We start from the raw sequence: 24,983 nt of genomic DNA, 5'->3' as shown, positions 1-24,983 counted from the left end.
CTCCACTCTATGCCTGCCTGACCCTACCCCCTACTCTCTCTCTCTCTCTCTCTCTCTCTCTCTCTCTCTCTCTCTCTCTCTCTCTCTCTCTCTCTCTATTAGGCCTTGTATATACAATGAGAAATGCAACCATTAATGTATTCTTAGCATTAGGTATGAACTAATGTATAATGATGGAATTAAAGTTCCAATCAACCTCTTTATGTCTAGCTTCTCCAAACCCAATTCCAATCTTATATTAAAATCTTTCTCAAACATCAATTGTAAGGAGATATATCACAATCTTGGCACATCTCAAGAAATATATAGTAACCACACCACCTCTTACAGTGCTCATAAAACTAATTCAAGTTGCATCTTCTATTGAGCCAATATGTAAGATACCATTAACAATGACTTGTGTTAGCTTTTAATAATTAAATAGATGAATAATATCTATTGTTTATGTTGAAGTATGATTTCTCAAAACTTGAAACATAACAAATGTGAGGACTTCAAGAACCTTTTTTTAAACTCAACGTGATCAACTATAATGATAATGAACCAAAAAGTATTGAATAAGTATGGATTCAAATGAAATAATTAAAAGGCACGTGATAAGCTTAGCAACATGGGAGTTAAGCATGTCAAAGGTAATAGAAAATCATAACACAAAATGACTTGATTGGAAACTCGCTTGCATGAATAAAACCACTCCATATGTCTCACTAACTTATCACAAATAATCTTTTACAAAGTTTCACTCACTATATGTCTCACTAATCAATAAAATGTATCCCTGGTCGAATGTGCCTCACTTACAAGTATACCTCACCAACAAAGTAATGTACCTCACTAGTAGGTATATCTCATGTGTCTTGCTAATAGTGTGTCTTATTGACAGTGTGCCTCACTAGCTTTATACCATCACTCTCACAATACAATATAATTTATTTTATCCATAGTCAAATAGCTCAAATAAGAATGGTAAAAATAACCTATTCTTTGGATACATGTCACACCTATACCAAACAATGCATTATACCAAGTTATAATCACAACATTCTACAAAAGATATTGCTTTTGATCCCTATGTGCACAATGAACTAAATAAACAAAGAATATTTCATGAAAATCCAATCTCTTTCTCCATACACTAAACAAACCCCTAGTGCCATGTTTTTCAAGTGTTCCATAGTGATCAACTGATACATAATTGGCATATGAAATTGATTTTCAAATTTATTCAAATTGTTTGTTAATGTTAAAAAAAATCTTTCCATTAAGAATTTCTTAATGAAAATGTATGTTCATTTCTATTTTACACATCAATGAAATTGAGTAATCAATTTTTTAATCATTGCCTAGTTATGTGCCTTGGTATGTAACATTTAACTTGAAAAGACCCTAACTATTATTAGGGTTCAAAGTAGAGAAAATACACACTAGAACCACTTACGATACATAGAAAACACTTAACTAAGGTTTAGAAAGAATGCAAACCCTAAGACATGAATGTACGAAGGTTTGAACAAAACCCTTATTTTCAAAACTCTGATGAAAAGCTTTAAACCCTAGCTATGCATAATGAATACATATTAGAAGACCATTCTAAACTTAACAATAGTTAGTGTCAAACCACACTTTAAACTAAAATTAAGATGATATAAAAAATCAAAACCTTAATGAAAGAATGAAATTGGGCTGGACATCATACCTAACCACAATTCAATATTGAATATTTTGAATACATGACAATGTATTAACAGAAAGACCCTTTGCATAGCTATATAAGCATAGGTTAGAAAACCTTTTCATGAGTCTTAAGAAATAATCAAAGTTACAGACAAGACTTCAACCCACGAAATGAGAATTTAATCATGGTATGCTATGGTATGAGGATGAATATACTCTAATCATGAATACATGTATAGTAGAGATACATAGTGTTTAAAAATCATATGCATATATAAACTAACAAGAAAACCTAATAGATATGATTAACAGACAACCTTAATGGAAAGTACAAATAATAAAAATAAACAATGAACACCTGTCAGATGGTCTATGACTCCTTTTCAAATCTCGCATTCTCTACAACCTAAAGATCTTTCTCATGCCCTTTCTGTAAAATCTTCTCTCACCCAACTGTTACTATCATTTACAATGCTCTATCATTTTCATCAAACCACCATGAGAACCAAAGATTATGCCCTAGCTTGAGCTTCATGTTTTAAAAAATGAATAGCTTTTCATCTCAACCCGAGAACCCTAAGATTAATGAGCATTTTGTGTTTTAGGTGTGAAGTAATTTCCTTTTTTTGCCAATGTAATAGTTTTTTTTTTATATTGAAAAAATGCAAATTACAAGGGAAATTAGAGCAGTTCACAAAGAACTATTGGAAGGAATGAAGAAAACATTACAATAGAGAAACAAGAGGCAAAACAACCCACTAGGGTACATAGAGAAGAGAACACATTTTCAAATACAATTTATTAGAATCTGGATACAAGGCTAAAGACTATAAAGTACCCCATTTTTCTGATTCTTGATTAGTTGAACTACTTGGTGCTAGATACATTGAACTAATATGTTGTCGTGTTACTCTTCCTGGAATCCGCTTGTAGTTGGGTGAAAATAGAAGCAAGACAATAAAATATGTCTTTGAATAAAGTTTTAGAATTGCAAATTTGTAATGATCATAGGAGTTATCAAAAACTACTTTGCAACAGACTCTCTAGATGTGTAATAAGATGTTTGTCAAACACTTTCAGCAATGACATTGTTTTGAAACCCAACTCCAAGTAAAGCCTCTTTCTAGTTAAGGTAATTCCAAAAGATAATAGGAAGATAATGAAAAACAAAGTTCCATGACTTCTTTGCAAAAGAACTGCCCCAAAAGATGTGGTGCATGTCTTTAGATTTCTTGCAAAAAGGACAATTAATGGGATTAGCCATGATATATTTCAGCCTACTACCAACTGGTAACTTGCAATGTAATATCTTCCAAGCCATTAATTGTGCCTCTGTGTTAATCTTTGACTCCCAACTTTTAGCTGAGAGTTTTGGCCAAAATTTTTCACTAAATTTACAATTCCATTTGCTGTTCAACCGAGACTTCATGGGAAGATTAGGAAACAACTATAAATATACTTCAAAGGAAAAGACAAGAAAGGAAATGTTGAAAGCCATAGCCAGTCTTTGAAGAAATTGCATTGAATTGGAGTACACATTTTCATAGACAATTCTGGAGGCAGTAGAGATTTCACAAAGATAAAAAATGATTTGCATTTATTGTTCAGATTGAATTGGGCTCTAATGACATCCCATGGTAGCCAATCTAAATTATTGAAGTCCCAAAGATCTCCCACCATGTTAATGCCTTTTTTGGACAACAAATAAGATAATTTAGGAAAACTCAATGCCAAAGGATGAACATGATAAAATATGTGTTTGTTCCACCAAATAGAAGAAGTGGAAAAAGATAAAACCATGTTGGAGAGAGCCATATCTCCATTTTAAAAGATGGCTAACCCTTTGCCAAGCTTTCCAAATTGATTGGAGAGAAGGTGAGGCCTTAATAGAAAAGAAGGGAGCATGAAGTGACTTGTCTAGCCACCCCACACCTTGTCATTTGCCTCTAACCGTGGCAAGGAATATCCTATTTTGAACAAGAACTTTCCAAGGTTTATCTCCTTTAACAACTCTAATAATCCATTTCGCTACCAAGCAAAACCCCTGGGTTTTTGAGTTAATTAATCCCAAGCCTCCTTTGTGCTTTGGTTGTATGAAATGAGACTAAGATGTAGATATAAATCCCTTACTGCCATCCCATTTAGTCCATAAAAAATGTCTAATGATTTTAATTAATTCCTCATAACCATTGTTGGAGGGCATCCAACTAGATGAATAATAAACATTAGTGGCCAGAAAAATCTTATTAGCAACTTGGATTTTCCCAACAAGAGACATAAATTTATTACGCCAATTAAAAAGTTTGGATTTGACTCTATTAAGATACCAAGTCCACATATCAGAGAGAGTGAATCCTAGACCATAGGGAATCCCAAGATATCTCATAATCTCATCATGCTTAATATGCTTCCATTCATGTGAAATCCAATGGGGGATATGCCCATCTCAAATCATCAAAAAATCTCTTTTTTCATGAGCTAGATTAGAGCCAGAGACAACACAATATATTTCCAAAACATCCAAAGTATTAGAGATCTCTTGCTCAGAGTTTTGCAGAAATAATAAGCTATCATCATCATAATGCGAGTTAATAACAATAGAACTTTGAGGAATAGAAACACCTGAGATGAGTTTCAGCTTCCATGCACCTTGCAACATATAGCCTAATGCATATGCAGTTAGAACATAAAGGTAAGGGGCAAGAGGACATCCTTGACGAATAGATCATTGAAGAGGAAAAGGATTAGTCATCATATTATTGATAATGATTCGAGAGGTAGCATCCTAAAATAACATACGAACATGAGCTTGAAGTTTAGGACCAAACCCCAACCATTTGAGCATGCTCAAAATAAAATTCCACTAGATTCTATCATAAGCCTTACCAAAATCAAGTTTGACAAGAATAGCATTCTGACAAGTTTTTTGAGTCCATTCACATGTTTCCCTCGCTAAAATCAAATTATCAAGAATATATCTACCAGCAATAAAACTAGTTTGTTCAAGTTGAACAATTTCTTGCACCATCGGTTTAATCCTATTAGCAAGAGCTTTTGCAATAATTTTGTAGGAAGTATTCAAAAGTGTAATGGGATGCCAACTTGAAATAGAATCTTCATTTTTTCCTTTGGGAAAAAGTTTGATTATACCACCATTAATAGTAGGACCCAAGGATCCTCTCTCAAAGGCTTCTAAGTAATAGAAATCTTCTTCGATGTGTTTCCACATTGCTTCGTAAAACTCCATAGGAAGCCCATCGTTGCCCAAACATTTATAAGGAGCTATATTAAAAAGAGCATTTTCCAGCTCTTCCAATGTGAGGATTATATCAAGGTATCAGCTATAATCAGCAGCTATACGCTGAGGAATGTGAACTTTAACAATATCTTCTAGAGCCTCTTGAATGTCTGGCCATTGATCATCTTTGAATAGATGTTCATAAAAATGTTTAAAAGCTTTGCATATTTTAGTCAAGTCAGTAAGAAAAGAACCAAATTTTTCTTTAATGGCACCAATCTTTTCCTTTTTGTGTTTATAATTGAGATAATTAAAGAAATATTGCGTACCCTTATTACCTTCTTTTATCCAATGTAATCTAGATCTGATTTTATCTCCCTGACCTTTATAATTGTCCATCTTGTGCAATTGGTTTTCAATAGCAGCAATAATAGATTGAAGGTTTATGTTATTAGGATCAACACTAAGAAGTTTTCTTGCATGCACAAGTTTACCTTGAAGAGATCTTTCTTTACGCTTCCGGTGTTAGGCCATTTTCTTTTTTCCAAAAGATCAAAGAAAACTAGTGCATTGAGAAATGGCAAGACACCACCAATCAATCCAAGAATCTCCTTCTTTGGGTTTAGGAAGAGAATTCCAAATCTCCTCAAGGGAAGCAAGGCAAATAGGATCCTTTAAATGAGAAATATTTAGTTTGAAAGGGAGGTAACTCTCAAAAGTTAAGTTTTGAGAAAAACTAATGCTGCACATAATGGGAAAATGATTAGAAAGAGTAGAAGACTAATCCACTTTAACACAAATCCCCGACGGATCATAAATTAGTGAGAGAATAGAGGAAATATAAAACCTATCTAAATTACTCAATTTTCTACTATCTCCCATTCTGCAATTGGACTAGGTATACAAGTTCTTCGCATGGCTAGAAAATTTGTCATGAATGGGATCAGTCACACCAATAGAATTATGACAGAACACCCAACTATCAAACTCATCCCTGCTAAGTTTTAAAAAACTATTCTGACTATGATCATGAGAGTATTCAACCATGTTAAAGTCTCCTCCTAAAATCCAATCAGTGTTGGGTAAATTATTAGCCAACCAATCCCAAAGAGAAATTCTCTCTTTAACAAAATTGGAGGCATAAATAGAACAAAATCCTATAAGTTGTCCATTAATAAGCATAAGGGCCCAAGCACAATTGTGGGAGGGATCTTCTCCTTTATCAATGATATATTTTGAAACCCAAGGAGCCATCCCAATGACAAAACCACCTTTGTCATCTGAATGAGTTGTATGAAGAAAGGTGGCATCTTTCCATATATTATGTAAAGAAGCGTAAAGTCTAATGTCATTGATTTTGACCTCTTGGAGAAAGAAAACATCAAGTTTCCACTTCAACACCATCTCTTTAACTTTATATTTGTGATGAGGGAGAGAAATCCCTCTGACATTCCAAAATAGTAACTTAAGTAATAGCTACACTTGTGACTTGTTTTTAAGGAAAACATTAATAAGAAAATTCTTTACCACATACCTTTGCTAAAAAGAGATGTCTGATTAAAGTTTGACAGGACATTATTCCCATCTCAATTTGGAACATTTCTTAAACAAGTGGTGTTATGTGAGTCTTTGCATAGATCGGTGGTCCTTTCTAGTGACTCATAGCTCTTGCTTACCCTTTTGCAACTATTTACAAGATGATCAACCTGTAACACATTATGCCACACTATCATTGTCAAAAACATATATCAATATATAGCATTGTTTATAGAGGTTCAGATTGTGTATCAACATAAAACTAATTAAGTGCCACAAGAGACTCTGTCATATCTTGTAATGTCCCCTGTCCCCTCTTTTAGCTTAGTCCAAAAGAGATATGTGAGTCACCTTATTATGGGGTCTTATAGGCTAATAGGGTTGGATAGAGACCCAATATGGTTATTCAGTGTTGAGGACTTGATGTTTTGGCAGTTATTGATTAGTTGGGAGATGTTCCTTTTTTTAGGAGGCAGTTCCTACTATTTAGGAGGTATGATCTTGCCTAGGGTTGGGTCTCCATGAGATTACTCTTTGGGTTTAGTTTCAGAGGGATAGGGCTTGTTTCCTAAATTTTAGGAGCATCCCTAGATTTTAGGAATGAGACTGCCAATGGATCTTTGATTTCCAACTTCAGTCACAGACAGGTGATAGGATGATTTTATGGTTTGTGATGTCAATTGGGAATTTTGTGGCTATTTGGGTTATATATTTAATATTTCCTGAGTTAGCATTTAATAATTAAATAAGGCTAAGTTATTAGCCATTTTGAAGTAATAAGGGGTTTTTGGCCTCATTCAAATGTGCATCCTATGGTGTGATAGCTCATTGGAAAGGTCTCAAAATTCTCTAAATCTTTCTCTTTGGTCTTAGGGCAATTCAGTGAACAGATTTTTGTCTATGAGGGAAAAGGTCATTTTCTAGTAACATAACCACTTTAAAATAAGAAATTATAACACTTTCACTACCCAACGCCACTTGGAGACACCTAAGCTTCAATTTGCAATTGAGAGAGGTCACAAGGAGATAGAAGCTTTATTCTAAGATCATCTTTTGCATATTTGACAACTTGTTTATGAATTTTCTCTGAATGGGCAATTTCTAGTCTAGGATGCAAACTCCAAGTTAGTGATTCGCTGGGACGTAGCCCTTAGCAATCTTTGGCACTAAATTTCTTAGGCATTGTATGTGGTGATTAAGGATAGAGGCATCAACTCTCATTGGGGTTTCAGCATGGCATATCATCTTTCCAGTTGGGGCATGGTTCATTGTACCTTGTGGGATGCCATTTGCAGTAGATACACAACATGGTGTATAGGGTATTTCTTGTATTCTCCTCCATATGTATGTTAGATTCAAGAACAATCTTCACCTTCTAGTTTGACATCAAATTTTTAAGTGAGCTTTGGGAAATGCATTGCATTTATTGCTTGGCTCTATAATTTAGACAAATTTGCCTAGTACGGTTTGCAATAATTTTGATTTTTACTGAATACTTATTTATTTCAGTGTTTTTTCATTGTTGTTGTTCCCTATTCTTTTCTATGTTATAAAGCCATAAAAAACAAACAAACCTTTTTGCACTTCTGTCTAGTTCTACAAGAAAACATAAATAAATAGGAAAACAAATTTAAAAAGATAAAATTGCAATAGATCAATAGACGAGATCCATCAGGGATCTTTCAATGATATTAGAGGTTACATCCTACCAGCTTGTAGAGTTTTTGAGAAATTGTCACAACAGATTTCAGCATTTGGGTACTAGCTAAAAAGTTTTAATAATTCATTTTGGCATTTGGGTATTGGATAATTTTTTTTGATAATTCATTTCAGCATCTGTGAGCTAGCTAAAAAGTTTGATAATTCATTTTGGCATCTAGGTACTAGATCAAAAATTTTGATAATTCATATTAGCATCTAGGTAGTCACTAGTTGGTGGATTGAATACAAATCTATGCATCCAAGAGCTGAGATACACATATTTTATACGCGCAAAAGAGCTCAATTTGAGCTAGGGTTTGGAATAGATCAAGAACCTATTATGGCAAAAGAACAGGTGGTGGCATAGGGAATTAGGATGATGAAGAGAGAGATGGTGTAGACCCTATTCACTACTCAACCTAGGAAAGCTTAGGCTTTAGATAGATTACAGGATTCCTTGGAGTGTTTGGAGATGGGTGGACATAGAGGAGAGAAAAGTAGACCAGTTTCTATGGTTCGTAGTCAACACAACCATTAGTCCCATTCTTCATTTGGGAGCTTCCTTCATTCCTCTAGGCAACATCACTATCGTACACCTACTATGAATAGACCATTGCTTCCTCAATTCATACCAGGTGAACGACCAACACAGGTGAAACCACCAGAGGTGGGGTTCCAAGAGTCAGTTTTGGCAGCCACGACTGAGTGGAGAGCTCTACCCCTTGAGGTTAGGGATGTCTTCCCTCTTCCCTAGTATTGTGCACAACATAGAGATACAACTAGGTTTAGGGGAGATTGTGGTTATAGACCACCAAAGTAGTATTAGAACTATGACCTCAATAGAGCTACTAGGAAGATCACATTGGCTACATATAATGGCTTAGGAGATATGAGTGCACGAGCTTGGGTTCACAAGCTGGATATATATCTTTCATTACGACCCATGCTTGAACATGAGGCTATTCAGTTTGTTGTGTTGCATCTAGAGGGGATTGCCTATGATTGGTGGCACCATGGATTGGTTAACCAGGATCACACCTTAGTGCATTCCTATACTGAGTTCATTGAGCGACTCATTGCATGGTTTGACCGTAAGAATACAAAACTTTACTATAGAGAGTTAGCTCATTTGAGACAAACTAGTAATGCAGAAGCTTATATTAATGAGTTCCAGTACATTGTAGTTATGGTACTTGATATGACACAAAAGCATAGTGTGATGCTATTCATTAAGGGATTGCAGGAAAAGCTTAAGGGATTGGTTTGTGCTTTCCAGTCGGCCACTCTTAAGGATTCTATTGATGTGATATTGAGATTGGACACCAATCCTACCTCTTATCAGACTGATAAGATACCATCAAAGAATATACAGGCACCACAGAGACCTTTACAGGCTAAGGACATGCCACCTCCACCTCTCAAAGTAGATTTGGATTCTAGAAATGAACCAAGGAGGAGGAAATTATGTTTTTCTTGTAAGGAGCCATGGATACCGGACATAGGTGCCTTGGGCAGGGGAAGGCACATCTCATTGAGGTCATATCAGATGCAGACGATGAGGAGGTTCAGATATAGATAACAAAGATGATGGTCTCCAAATTGAGCTTGAAGATGTTGAGGTAGCAGTCGCAACATAGGGGACTATGGATACGTTGTCAGGTGCACCGATGATTCACCTCTTCTACATCTCGGGTATGATCCATGGGAATACTGTGTATTGTTTGGTGGACAGTGGGTCTACACATAATTTTATAAATACAAGAATGGTAGACCGATGTGGTCTACAAGCACATAATTTTCTAGAATTCGATGTGACTGTGGCCAATGGTCTTACTCTGCAATGCGTCAAGGCTATCCCATAGTTGAGCATAGGCATGAAGGGATACACCTTGATAAATGACTTTTACATGAGTTATCTTGGGGGAATGGATGTAGTTTTGGGTGTACAGTGGTTGCAATACTTGGGGAGATACAACCAAGATTTTAGGAAGAAACAATTTGAGTTTATGGTGGGGAGAAGGAAGATCGTGCTCAAGGCATGCCCACTTTCATCTCAAGGTGGATCATTTAGGAGTATGATTACTGATCAGGACTCAGATAGTAATAGTGATTTGATCATAACCCCATGTCCCTCAATATTTCAACACATAGGAGAGGGTGCCTTAGATTTGCCACAGAGATTGTATGAGGTTTGGGATGAGTTGCATAATAGGATTTTTTTGGGGTTGGCTACTAGTCTAAATTTTGACAGGAGGATAGGATGGCCATTTTTTTGGATTCTTGGGCATGAGGGTATTCAGGGGTGGATACTCTACTGTGATGATGTGATCTACTTCACTTCTACACATTATAATGGGGAGTATGTTTGTCTTGATGAGACACTATAGGTTTGGGGTCGATTAGTGCTCTGTAATTGGATTGCTTGGGATAGTGGAGGATTAGTGTTGTATTGCTTGTGGGCAAGCATCTCCAAGAGGAGAGGACTGTCATGTCCCCTCTTTTAGCTCAGTCTAGCAGAGACATGTGAGTCAACTTATTATGGGGTCTTGTAGGTTGACAGGGTTGGATAGAGACCCAATATGGTTATTTAGTGTTGGGGACTTGATGTTCTCGCAGTTATTGATCATTTGGGAGATGTTCCTTGTTTTTAGGAGGAAGTTCCTATTTTTTAGGAGGTATGATCTTGCCTAGGGTTGGGTCTCCATGAGATTACTCTTTGGGTTCAGTTTTAGAGGGATAGGGCTTGTTTCCTAAATTTTAGGAGCATCCCTAGATTTTAGGGATGAGACTACCAGTGGATCCTTGATTTTTGACTTCAGTCACAGACAGGTGATAGGATGATTTTATGGTTGTGATGTCAGTTGGGCATTTTGTGGCTATTTGGGTTATATTTTTAATATTTCCTAAGTTAGCATTTAATAATTAAATAAGGCTAAGTTATTAGCCATTTTGGAGTAATAAGGGGTTTTTGGCCTCATTTGGATGTGCATCCTATGGTGTGATAGCTCATTGGAAAGGTCTCAAAATTCTCTAAATCTTTCTCTTTGGTCTCAGGGAAATTTAGTGAACAGATTTCTATCTATGAGGAAAAAGGTCATTTTCTAGTAACATGACCACTTTAAAATAAGAAATTATAACACTTTCACTACCCAACGCCACTTGGAGACACCTAGGATTTGATTTTCAATTGAGAGGGGTTATAAGGAGATAGAAGCTTCATTCTAAGATCATCTTTTTCATATTTGACAACTTGTTTATGAATTTGCTCTAAATGGGCAATTTCTAGTCTAGGACGCAAACCCCAAGTTAGCGATTGGTTGGGATGTAGCCCTCAACAATCTTTGGCACCAAATTTCTTAGGCATTGTGCATGGTGATTAAGGATAGAGGCATCAATTCTCATTGGGGTTTCAATGTGGCATATCATCTTTCCAGTTGGGGCGTGGTTCATTGTAGCTTGTAGGATGCCATTTGCAGTAGATGCACCACGTGGTGTATAGGGTATTGCTTGTATTCTCCTCCATATGTATGTTGGATTCGAGAACAATATTCACCTTCCAATTTGACGTCAAATTTGTATGTGAGCTTTGGAAAATGCATTGCATTTATTGCTTGGCTCTATAATTTGAACAAATTTGCCTCGTACAGTTTGCAATAATTCTAATTTTTACTGAATACTTATTTATTTCAATGTTGTTTCATGGTTGTTGTTCCCTATTCCTTTCTATGTTATAAAGCCATAAAAAACAAACAAACCTTTCTGCACTTGTGTCTAGTTCTACAAGAAAACATAAATAAACAAGAAAATAGATTTAAAAATATAAAATTATAACATAGCAGTAGAAGAGATCCATTAGGGATCTTTCAGTGGTATCAGAGCTTACATCCTGCCAGCCTGTAGGGTTTGCCAGAAATTGTCACAATAGATTTCAGCATTTTGTTACTAGCTAAAAAGTTTTAATAATTTATTTTGGCATCTAGGTATTGGATAAAAAATTTTGATAATTCATTTCAGCATCTGGGTACTAGCTAAAAAGTTTTGATAATTCATTTTGGCATCTGGGTACTAGATCAAAAGTTTTGATAATTCATATTAGCATCTAGGTAGTCACTAGTTGGTGAATTGAATACAAATCTATGCATCCAAGAGCTGAGATACACAAATTTTATACATGCAGGAGAGCTCAACTTGAGCAAGGGTTTGGAATAGACCAAGAACCTATTATGGCAAAAGAACAGGTGGGCGACATAGGGAATTAGGATGATGAAGAGAGAGAGAGAGAGATGGTGTGGACCCTATTCACTACTCAACCCAGGATAGCTCAGGCTTTAGATAGATTATAGGATTCCTTAGAGCGTTTGGAGATGGGTGGACATAGAGGCAGGTGAAGTAGATCAGTTTTAGTGGTTGGTAGTCAGCGCAGCCATCAGTCTCATTCTTCAGTTGGGAGCTCCCTTCATTCCTCTAGGCGGCATCTCCATTGTACACCTACTACGAATAGACCATTGCTTCCTCAGTTCATACCAAGTGAACGACTAGCATAGGTGGAACCACCAAAGGTGGGGTTCCAAGAGTCAATTTTGGCAGCCACAGTTGAGTGGAGAGCTCTACCCCTTGAGGTTAGAGATGTCTTCCCTCTTCCCCAATATTGTGCACAACATAGAGATACAACTAGGTCCAGGGGAGATTGTGATTATAGACCACCACAGTAGCAATAGAACTATGACCTTAATAGAGCTACTAGGAAAATCACATTGGCTACATATAATGGCTCAAGAGATACAAGTGCACGAGCTTGGGTTCACAAGCTAGATATATATCTTTCATTACGGCTCATGTTTGAGTGTGAGGCTATTCAATTTTTTGTGTTGCATCTAGAGGGGATTGCCTATGATTGGTGGCACCATGGATTGGTTACCCAAGATCACACCTTAGTACATTCCTATGTTGAGTTCACTGAGCGACTCATTACATGGTTTGACCATAAGGATACAAAACTTTACTATAGAGAGTTGGCTCATCTAAGACAAATTGGTCATGCAGAAGCTTATATTAATGAGTTTTAGCACATTGCAGTTATGGTACCTGATATGACACAGAAGCGTAGTGTGATGCTATTCATTGAGGGATTGTAGGACAGGCTTAAGGGATTGGTTTGTGCTTTCCAGCCAATCACTCTTAAGGGTGCTATTGATGTGACATTGATATTGGACACCACTCCTACCTCTTATCAAATTGATAAGATACCATCAGGGAATATACAAGCACCACAGAGACCTCCTTTACAGGCTAAGGACATGCCACCTCCACCTCCCAAAGTAAATCTGGATTCTAGAAATGAACTAAGGAGGAGAAAATTATGTTTTTCTTGTAAGGAGCCATGGATACCAAGCATAGGTGCCTTGGGTAGGAGAAGGCACATCTTATTGAGGTCATATCAGATGTAGACGGTGAGGAGGTTCGAGATATAAATGACAAAGATGAAGGTGTCCAAATTGAGCTTGAAGATGTTGAGGTAGTAGTCACAACACAGGGGACTATAGCTACGTTTTTAGGTGCATCGATGATTCACCTCTTCTACATCTCAGTTATGATCCATGGGCATACTGTGTATTGTTTGGTGGGCAGTAGGTCTACACATAATTTTATAAATCCAAGAATGGTAGACCGATGTGGCCTACAACCACAAAATTTTTCAAGAATCAATGTGAATGTGGCCAATGGTCTTACTCTATAATGCATCAAGGGTATCCCACAGTTTAGCATAGGCATGAAGGGATACACCTTGATAGATGACTTTTACATGTGTGATCTAGGGGGCACAGATGTGGTTTTGGGTGTACAGTTGTTGCAATACTTGGGGAGATACAACCAAGATTTCAAGAAGAGACAATTGGAGTTTATGGTGGAGAGAAGGAAGATTGTGCTCAAGGCACACTAATACATTAGGGGTCAATTTGCGACAGCAGGAAAATGTAATGTGTTTTTGGCCTCTTTTTTTTTCAATTTTAGCCCGAAAATATCGCAATTGCGACGTTAACTCCAATACATTTGGAGTGGAACTATGAGGGAAGTTTGCGACGATAGAAAATGTTATGTGTTTTTGGCCTTTTTTTTCAATTATAACCCGAAAATGTCGCAATTGCAACGCTAACGGGATATATGAGAAAAAAAAACCAAAAAATGTTGCTCATTTGAAATTGACACAGGGATCTCTGTGGTGAAAGGGCCAAGGCAACATTCGGAGGAGGATGATGGAAAGGTGCAAAACAAACAAACCCATTACTCTTAGAATCCTTTTTTCTCCAATCATTATTATTATTATTCCATGATCAATGAAATCCATGCCCCACATCTCCAGACATTGGCAGTTTTAAGGGCTTTTGTGAATTAGATGGAATCTTTGTTTTTTAAGAAAGATCTTTGGCTTAGAAGCTGGAAAATTTTTGTGCCACACAGGGCATCAATGTGAGAAGAGTTTAAAGCCACGTAGCTTATTGGAATTAAGGTCAAAAGACATTCATGCTCAAGCTTAAAGCAGACACGTACATTGTTTTCCATTTGAGGCTATATCTAAATTATGGGAGGCAAAATATTAGTATCTGAATGGGGAGATTAGAAAGGTGACCAAAATTTGTCAATCTATTTGTAATTTATCTTAATTTTTTGACTGTGTTTAAGAATTATTTTGTTTTCTTGCATTTTCAGGTATGGATTTTACGATGAATGTCTGAGAAAATATGGAAATGCAAATGTATGGAAGTATTTTATAGATCTCTTTGATTACTTGCCACTGACAGCCCTTATTGAAAGCCAGGTAAAGAAAAAGATATTATACACTATTTTGTTGGTACCCTGTGCAACACAACAAACTTATTCTTACTATAAGAAAATTTTCTTTTCTTTTATTTCATTGTAGATCTTCTGCTTGCATGGAGGTCTCTCCCCATCATTGGACACACTTGATAACATACGAGCTTTGGATCACATACAAGAAGTGCGTCTATACACATAAGTATAATGTTCTATGTTGCATAGATTTGAAAAGAAGATCACAACCATAACATTTAGTTCTATGCATGATAGTGTCTTAGATCTAGTTCTATGTAGTGTTCTCTATTAGAAGAATTTTATGTCCTGGTTACTAAATAGTTTCTATTTGAAAGTATTTTGGTTGTACTGGCTATGTAGTGCCTCACCAAGGAACCCTTGGAACTAAGCGTAAAACATGCAGGGGATTTTGTTAAAACAATTGTATCATTACACACTTAAATTAGGACAACAATGCTAACAACATGAACAAAAATGAACAAAAAATCACTATCACTTTGTGCTTGTGCACAAGTAGAAGTCTTGACACACTTCCAAGGGTCACCTGACACTCTACTAGACAATTTTAATGAAATTCCCACATTCCATTGTTTTGCCTGACATAAATGACCTGTTATCAGACGAGTAGGGATGAAGGTGCCAATTACCAGTTGGAGGCACTGATTAATGTATGTGTTGAAATATTGGTGGAGACATTAATCTAGCAAACTTGCCCACAAGCTGAGTTAATATTCACCCAAGACTGTGCTAACTCCAACATATGGCTGAATACATAATAAGGCCAAATCACTTGAGTATAACAACATACATATACATCAATTTGCTACATTACAATATCCATGAATACATGCATGACTCTTACTAAAATTGGAAGAGGGAGAGAGAGGTGCAGAAGGAACTCATGTAGGTGCCACTAAATTCAATTTAATACTTGTACACTGGTTCCCAACAGTGCCTTGTCACACCACTCAATCATGTGGTACTCTCAGGTCCGCCTCACTATGCTTGTGGAGATAGTCACATAGCCCAAACAAGAACACAAGGCATACAAGGAGGTATAAGCATACTCACACCAATCAATGTATATAGAGTGCAAATAAATCATAGGCTTATTTAAGAGAAAACATGGAACAACACAACATGAAGCAATGGCCACAATGTAATATCTAAACACACTCAATCAACCAATACCCAAGAGGTTCTATTCATACTACTAGGACTTCGGTGGTTGAGTACAGTGCATAGGGAATGTCATCACATGCCCATACATGTGTCAACTATCCTCACAAGTCACCCATTTCCTTGAGAAAGTGCTCATGGTATTATGCTCATGGATTTAATTGTGAAACTACCCTCACAATTCAGCCATAGCCTTGAGAAACTGCTTATGGTGTGCTTGGGGATTCTATAATGCATATTGCCCTCAGAAGTCACCCATAGCCTTGTAAAATCATGTATGGTGTGCATGGGGATTCTATTATGCAAACTGTCCTCACAAGTCACCCATAGCCTAGAGAAACTACCCATGGCATGCTCGTAGATTCAATCTTACAGCTACCCTCACAAGTCATCATAGCCTTGTGAAAGTGCTAACGTGCTCATGGATTCTATTATTTTATTTTCCATACCTAGTCAAAGAACCTAATCCTATGGCTTAAACTTTTTAGAGAAGGTAACAATATAAACTCAAAAGACTTGATTGGTCTTCACAAGAGTGTAGGTCCCAAGATGATCACACAATATAATAACATGACTCCATTGGCCAACATGCTAAGAGGGTGGATCTCAATAAGATCTCACATTACCAAGAAATATCCCAATATATTAATATACCAAATCACAATATCCACAACATTGCATAGATCCCCTTTTACAAGCAAAGGCAATGTGCAACAAGCATACTCAATTGGCATCTCAGCCAAGAGTATGAATCCCTAAGTGATCCAAAGTACATTTAACATCACATAGCCATATAATAGCACATGTAAAGTTTAAGTGTATTACCACAAAGAATATAACCTCAAAATGACAAATGTCCAATCATGCACATATGCACACTCAATCAACCTCTATACTGAGAGTTCAGATCCCAATGCACCTGAAATGAAAATTCCAGAAAAATTATACCCAATGCTCCACATGGGGATAACATATCACAATGCACAAAATCTAGTGTTAATAAAATTCCATTCATGGCCTAAAACTAGTTTTAGAAATTAATAAAACCGATCTAGACTTTACCTATATACAATAATCAGAGGTGCAATTAGTTAAACAAAGATACATTGACCCAAACAGAAATGATAATAGCTATAGATTATGAAGGGCCAATGTGACTATCTCCTCTAACCACTATTAGGGATATAAACATAGGTAGACCTGTGAAGCTAGTTGGAGTTGATGTCAGGTACCTCCCATCACTACAACACACATTAAGTGTAGTTGCTCACCAATTAAACAATTTTTAACCAATGATTTAGCTACAGGCAACTGGAAATTAATTTCTTATCATAGATAATGAAGATTTTGTTTCAATATAAATGTTGATCAAATCCAACTTCTTCCTTAAGCACTAATACAAATAGGCATCTAGTAACAATTAAATTCTTAGTTCATAAAAGATTTGATTATATCAGCACACCCTGATGAAGGCGATTGCTATTAAGGGCTGATGGTGTTGTGAATCATTGCTGTCAAAAAATAGACTAATTTTGGGTTGCATTGTGAACAATATGGCAGATTAAGGGTGCAACACTTTCCTTTGGGAAGACTCCAGCAATTAGCAGACAACCTTAAACCCTTCTATAAAATTTATACTTTCACCTTGGGAAGGCTGTCTAGGTCTCTCCTGGCATAATTCACTACCCTTTAAATTTTGCGGCTACTGGGGCTACATCCAGGCAGCTCACACGGGTTTCGTTCTGTGACAGACTTAAAATCACAGAGAACTCAATTATTGGTGAAGAGAAAATAACATTAATGATCAATGAATAAGTCTTTTAAGGCATCAAAATTTCTTACAATAATCCCATCCCTTCCAAATAGTTTAAATTCTTCTAGATTATTCAGAATGGCAACTAGGCATAATTCCTAAGGTTCAATTACATATTTATTAATTATTGTGGCCTCATCATTAGACATAATGAATAACTAGCAGTTGCATGCTTTTGTGCATGCAATGAGTTCGTCGATAGGAGAACTTTGGTCATCTTATGGTGGACTCTTGTCTACACAGAGAAAAATTATAGTATTAATTATAATATTAATACTACATGTAGTAGACAAAAGACTTACTCAAGTTTAACCATGCATTAAATTTAATCGATTTAGCAACCAAAAAATTTAAAAATTGAGAAATTTTTGGCATACTAACAACTTTTTCATCAACTATTTAAATTTTGGGAGGAAAGCTTTCACAAATAGCCTATTGGCTAAATTAAATATATTGCAAATAGACTTTAGCTTTTTGGGCTAATATTTTATTATTCACTCATTCCCTTACTATTCAATCACTTTTCTAGCCTTAGGGAATGGAAAAGGCTAGATATTTCTTCTCTGCTAAAGATCACTTGGAAGTGGACATTAAATAATAAATACATATAAAATAGCCGAAGCACCTGTGCAAATAATCCAAAAATTGAAACCAATAAAGGGGCATTTGGACGGCGTAATTATTCTTATATATTCAAATGTTAGGACATTGACCCTTTCATATCTGATCACCATTTAAACCATCATAATAATAATGTAATTAAATATATGCATTTAAATAGCATTTAAACAACAACAATGAGTATATATCAAATCTCCAAACCAGATAATAACAAAGCATTATCAACAACAATATGTCAACAAATGAATAACCAGATAATTTATATGCTTTTTCATGACTATGTTTGACTCATATAATTGTGATCTCTCTAGCACTATGATGTTGTTTAATATGTCTTGCTAAAGCTTGTAAATTTTGTTCCTTTTGCCATGTCATGTAATATGTCTTGCCTTGTAGCTTATATGTTTTGAAATTGCTGTTAGGCCTTGTAGCTTGTATAATTTGATTGTTGGAGAGCTTCTACAACTAAGCAAGAAGGTTGTTGCACGAGTTATAGCCGCGCACTCGGGTATGAAAATTGTATATTTTTTAATCTAATGTATATTTTAACTAGACTTTTAGCTTATATGTTTTGAAATTGCTTTTAGTGGCTTAATGTTGTAAGGTCTCTTGAAATAAGACCTTCAGGCGGTTGGTCAAAGTTTTACAAATAATCTTATCCACAAATTTTCCTAGAGCAATTGACTGAATGTTATAAAAGGTGATTGGGTTAAATTTCTTACGAATAAAGTCAAAGAAAGTATTTTTAAAATATTAAATTATTTAGCTAGGTCTAAGAATATTTTTGTACTTTTGACAGTTTTTCTTAGTTTGTGAAAGTTGTAGACCAAAGTTTTCATAGCCCGATTTTTGCTTCCTGTGAAGAACGCTCATGTTAGATAATATAAGTGAAGAAAAAAATAGGGAGACAATCGATAGATTGTGGTCTAACTTGAAAAGAAAACGTGATGGAAAATGTTATTGTCCTTGCAAAATTTGTAAGGGCTTACACCGTGGAAGACTGCTAATCAAAATAGTTAAGAGACATTGTAGGGAGAATGGTCACATTGAAGGGGGGCATGACTATCATCCACTGGTAAGTTGTTCATTATATCATTTTAATATATACATATGAAATCACTTGATGATTAGCTGATGATCATGGTTTATTTATGTTAATCAATTTTATATAGGTTGATCTCCCCAGGGAAGTACATGATATGAACCACAACAATCCGAAGAATATGGTTTTCGAAGTGTAGGAACATGGAGGTGCAAATATCCAAGGTGAAGATAATGATCTCATGGAAGATGATGATCATGCGCCAAAAAACACAATTGAAGATGATGGTATAAATACATTGATCCATGACACATTTAGTCCAAGCATATCTAATCATGATGATGATGATAGCCTTGATGTACCTCTACTTGAGAAGGCATACGAGCCCCTATACAAAGACTCCCAAACAACTCTTCTCTCTGCTGTATTGTTGTTGTTGAACTTGAAGGTTATGAATGGTTTATCCAACATAACAATGCCACATATGTTAAGGTATGTCATATATGTCTTTATAGTTAAAAAAGGGTGAATAATGTACCACTAATATTGTTTATATTAACAACTTATTTTTTTTTTCTGTAGATTGATAGGTAAGTTTCTGTTACCACCATCAAATATTCTACCTCACTCATATCGAGAATTATCTAACGTTATGAAAGATATTGGAATGGAGTATGAAGCAATACATGCTTGTCCCAATGATCATATTATATATTATAAAGAACATGAATTTGCAACACAATGCCCTGTATGTCATATGAGTAGATATCGAACAGATCGACTAACAAAAAAGGTGCCTCAAAAGGTTCTTTGTTACATCCCCATTATTCCATGGATGTGACAATTATTTAGGTGTAGTAGCTTGGCTCAATTTATGGATTATCATGCACGCAATAGAAGTCGAGATGACATTATTCGAATCCCTGCAGATGGTTCAACATTTATGCACATAGAGGAAAAGTGGAAACACTTCAAAGAAGAACCTCGTAATCTTAGGCTTTCATTGGTAGCGGATGATGTCAATCTATTTGGAGAGATGAGATCTATTTACTCGGTGTGGCCTATTTTTGTTATCGACAATAACATTCCTCCGTGGATGTCAATAAAGAGGGAGCACATTATGTTGGCAATGATTGTTCCAGGTATCTTATCATTTGATAGTTATTAATTTACATGTACTTACAAGTCTTGCAGTAAAATGGCCACAATAATTATGTAATGTTACTGTTCATTCAAGTAGGTAAATATCAAGTTAAATATATGAATGTATATATTGAGCCTCTTATCGATGAGTTGGTGGAGTTATGGAATGGTGTCACTATGTATGATGTGTCTAGACCAATAGGACAAAGACAATTTCAATTCCATGCAATACTTGCATGGACAATGCATGATGCCCCAAGGCTAACACATTTTTGTGGTATGTTATAGTGAATTCAAGTTGCACACGATAATTCTAATTATAAAAATCAACATATTTAATAATCCAATTATATCATTATCTTGTAGGTCTTCAAACAAAGGGAAAATTTGCATGTCCAGTTTGTGGTTCAAAGATGAAATCTCGTCATTCAAAAAGTTTAGGAAAGCAGGTGTTTGATGAGTGTAGACACTTCCTCCACAGGAATCATAAGTGTCGAAGTACAGAAAAAATTCTTTTCAATGGAAAAGAAAAGACTACATCAAAGCCACGAAGAATGACACCTCGCCTATGGAAGTTGGAATATAATAGAATTAATCGTCGAGGTAATGTCGTTCCACCTAATGGTTTATGTTTGTAATTTATATATTTCTATTGTGATTATTGTTTACTAATTGTGTAATTGATGATCGTGAAGGTCGTCAAGGCAGTATTGACAACCTTCCAAAGGGACTAAAAAACTATCCTAGACAATTTAGTAGGTTACCCTACTACGAGCACTTAAAAATTGTGCATTTGTTTGATACTATGCATATTGAAAAGAATATAACAGAGACATTGTAGAAAATATTGGATGGAAGGCGTGACAAAGAAAAAATTGTAAAAATTTGTAATGACATTCATGAATCCAATCATGCATTGAAGAATTTCATTCACTCAAATAGAAACAAAGATCAAATTAATATAAGTGCCCTTCCTTAATTATTAACGGAGCAGCAAAGTGATGCCATAAAAGAAGTCATATGAAAAATTTGATTTCCCATAGGATTTGCTGTGAACATAAACAATCTCATATTAAAAAAAAAGTGAATTTGGGCCAGGGTTCAAAACACATGATTGGCATACTTTCATCAAGGTAAGTTATGTTCTTCTGTATTTACAATATATTCATAAACTACGTGTATTGTTCATTATGTTATGTTAGAAAACAATGAAATGATTGGTTTATAATTACTGCAGTATGTGCTTCCTCTATCTCTCCCAGAGCCCTTCAACAATAACATCAAACAAGTGATATACGATCTTAGAAAATACATGAGGTAAGCAGTAATATCTATTCAATTTGTTGTATATATTTATTATATTCGTGATTTTTTTTTCTTGCTATGTAATCTATTGTATATTATTTTGTAAAGTCTCGTATTTATATATTTTTTGTGACTTGAATCTCTTAATGAAGGTGGTTGTCATCTAAAGAAATCCATAAAGAAGATATAAACTATTGGAACAGAAGAATTCCTCATTTACTGTGTCAAATGCAAAAATGTCTACCTCCAACTTTTTTCAATGCACAGGAACACTACCTCATACACCTAGTTGAGGAGATTGAATTGTGTGGACCTGTACACACTAGGTCAATGTGGATGGTTGAGAGGCACTTGAAATCTTTGAAGGCTTTGGTTAGACAAAGAGCACATCCTGAGGGTTCTATGGTAGAGGGATATATGGTATACCAGACTATGGTGTACATTATTGAATATCTTCCTAAGTTTGCATCAAATATCCATGTACATCACATTTGGGATCTTGAGCCTTTTAAAAAATTAGAAGGGGAGTACTTGATGGGGAAAGGTACATTGAGGAAAGTGAGAGGTAATAAATTATAAGATGTTATTGTAATAAATTATTTCTTAATCTTCAAAGTAAATCAGTTGTAAGTTGTCTATTTTTTTTTTGTACAAGTGCTCGAGAGTGGGATGCACTACATTTGTATATTGCAAAAAATCTTGATTGGATGATGGTATGGATTGAACGATGTCAACATTTTGGTTGGACATTAATGTGGGAGGGTGTATCTTCAATGGTTAAAGAAGCTCATCGTAATGGAGATTCCAATGTTACGCAAAGGGAAATAGATTTAGCATGTGGTTTAAGAGATTTCTAGGTACGTACAAATTTATTAATCACTCGTATGTTTATCAACTCATGATACAATAATTTTGACATGTTTTACATATTATTGCAGGTTAAAAACCACAAGGCTATGTTCTGTAATGGTCAAAAATTTTGCATCAAAGTGTTGGATGACACAAAGAAAACTGGTGATTTAGGAATAACTGCAGTCTTTCAAGTGACTAATATTTCATCTAGAAATGACTTACATCCTTGAGAGTCTGAAAATCGATACTAGGGCATTTTGGATGATATACTTGAGTGTGACTTTAGTTCCTTCAAATTAGTACTCTTTGTTGTCAAATAGTACAGGCTACGACTTAATCCAAATGATCCTGATAGAACTATTATTGAACATGATAATGGATTTACAATGGTTAATACAAGGTCGTTTGAGCCAGTTGGGGATGAGCCCTATGTTCTTCCAAGCCAATGTGAGCAGGTATTTTACTCAGAGGTTCCACATAAATCAGGTTGGTCATTTTTTGTTAGACATGAACTGAGAGGAAGGCCAATAAAGTATAATGCGATGGAAGAAGAAGATATCGAAGAAGTAGAAGATGATGTAGATGGTGATCACAATCGATAGTTATTGGATGATGTTCCTGACACAAATTTTTATGAAGAAGAAGAAGATGATGATGACGATGATGCTGCTGTTGATGATGATGATGAAGATGATGTTGATGTTGATGATGATGATGTTGATGATGACGATGATGATGACGACGATGATGGCGAGGATGATGATGATGATGATGATGATGATGATGATGATGATGATGACGAGGAGGATGACGATGATGATGATGATGATGATGACGATGAAATTTAGAGGTATGCCATCAATCCTTAATCTATTTAATATTCATTTCTTGATAGAAATATATTTGTCTTATATATACGGTTACATAGTTTATTCATTATCTATTTAAAAGCTACAAGTTTCAACTACAAATAGAATACTGCTAATCTAAATTAACTATTAATCTAAATTAATTAAATAAAACTATTTAAAACACATATTGATGTGTGAATGTATTGAGCCTTATTTTCTTTCAGGTCAAAAGCATTTGTAAGTGTTTAGTTTAGAAAAGGGAATTCATTAAATATCTATAAAAGGGAGTTGTAACTAGAATAAAATTCATAGGGAAAACATAATATAAGTGCTTACCCAATTTGTTGGTTAATAATTCTGCCTCTATAGGTAATGCAGAGACCCTAGGTGGACTTGCAATCATTCATAACAAGAGGGACTTCCATAGTGTTCTCACAACACCAACCAAGCATCTTTATAAGATCCCTCTCCTTGATCCAAGCCAACTCCATAACCTATCAGAGTGCACACCAAATCCTTATGCCACCTTAGGTTCTACATCTTTGGAATAATCCCATGAATGTCCCTCAATCCATCTAATGGATTCATCCAAGCAATCTAATCAACAAACTATCAAATGCTCACAATGCCTCAATAGGCACCAAACTTGACTTCACCTTAACTAGGTGTTTCCTCCACCTCCACACACATAAAATAACTTCAAATAGCATGTCCCCCCAAGGTGACTAAGCTCTCAACTCATCAGCTACTACGAAAACCCAATTTTAGCCCTTCACTAGGCCTACTTCCCCAGTAGGCTTATAATGTGAGCCTGATTTAAGTGTTATATTGTGTACCTTTTAATGTTTTTAATTTTTATGTGATGCTTATGATGGATGTGATTATGATTATGATGTGATTATGCTCACGATAATTGAATTACATTTGTAGGAAACTAAACCCCTTTCAAGAGCATCCCGCATAGTCTCATGGATCGACAGCTATAAGTCAATACTCCTTATAGACAGTCTATTTAATACACTTATCAATAGTAAGATTGATGTCTTCTAAGATCTCTCCCATTTTCAGGTACCGACGAATAGGTATTTTTTAGAAGTGTCTTCCTCGAGTGAGGGAAATATAGGAATAGAAGAGGAAAGTGAGACATGCAGTTTATCTAGAATAGGGAGATTAACTAGAGGTCAAAGGACTAGAAGG

This window comes from Cupressus sempervirens, chromosome 4, assembly GCF_028749045.1.
Source record: "Cupressus sempervirens isolate cs-2001-9-10 chromosome 4, ASM2874904v1, whole genome shotgun sequence".
Classification (NCBI taxonomy): domain Eukaryota; kingdom Viridiplantae; phylum Streptophyta; class Pinopsida; order Cupressales; family Cupressaceae; genus Cupressus; species Cupressus sempervirens.
Note: the sequence above shows the minus strand (reverse complement) of the source record.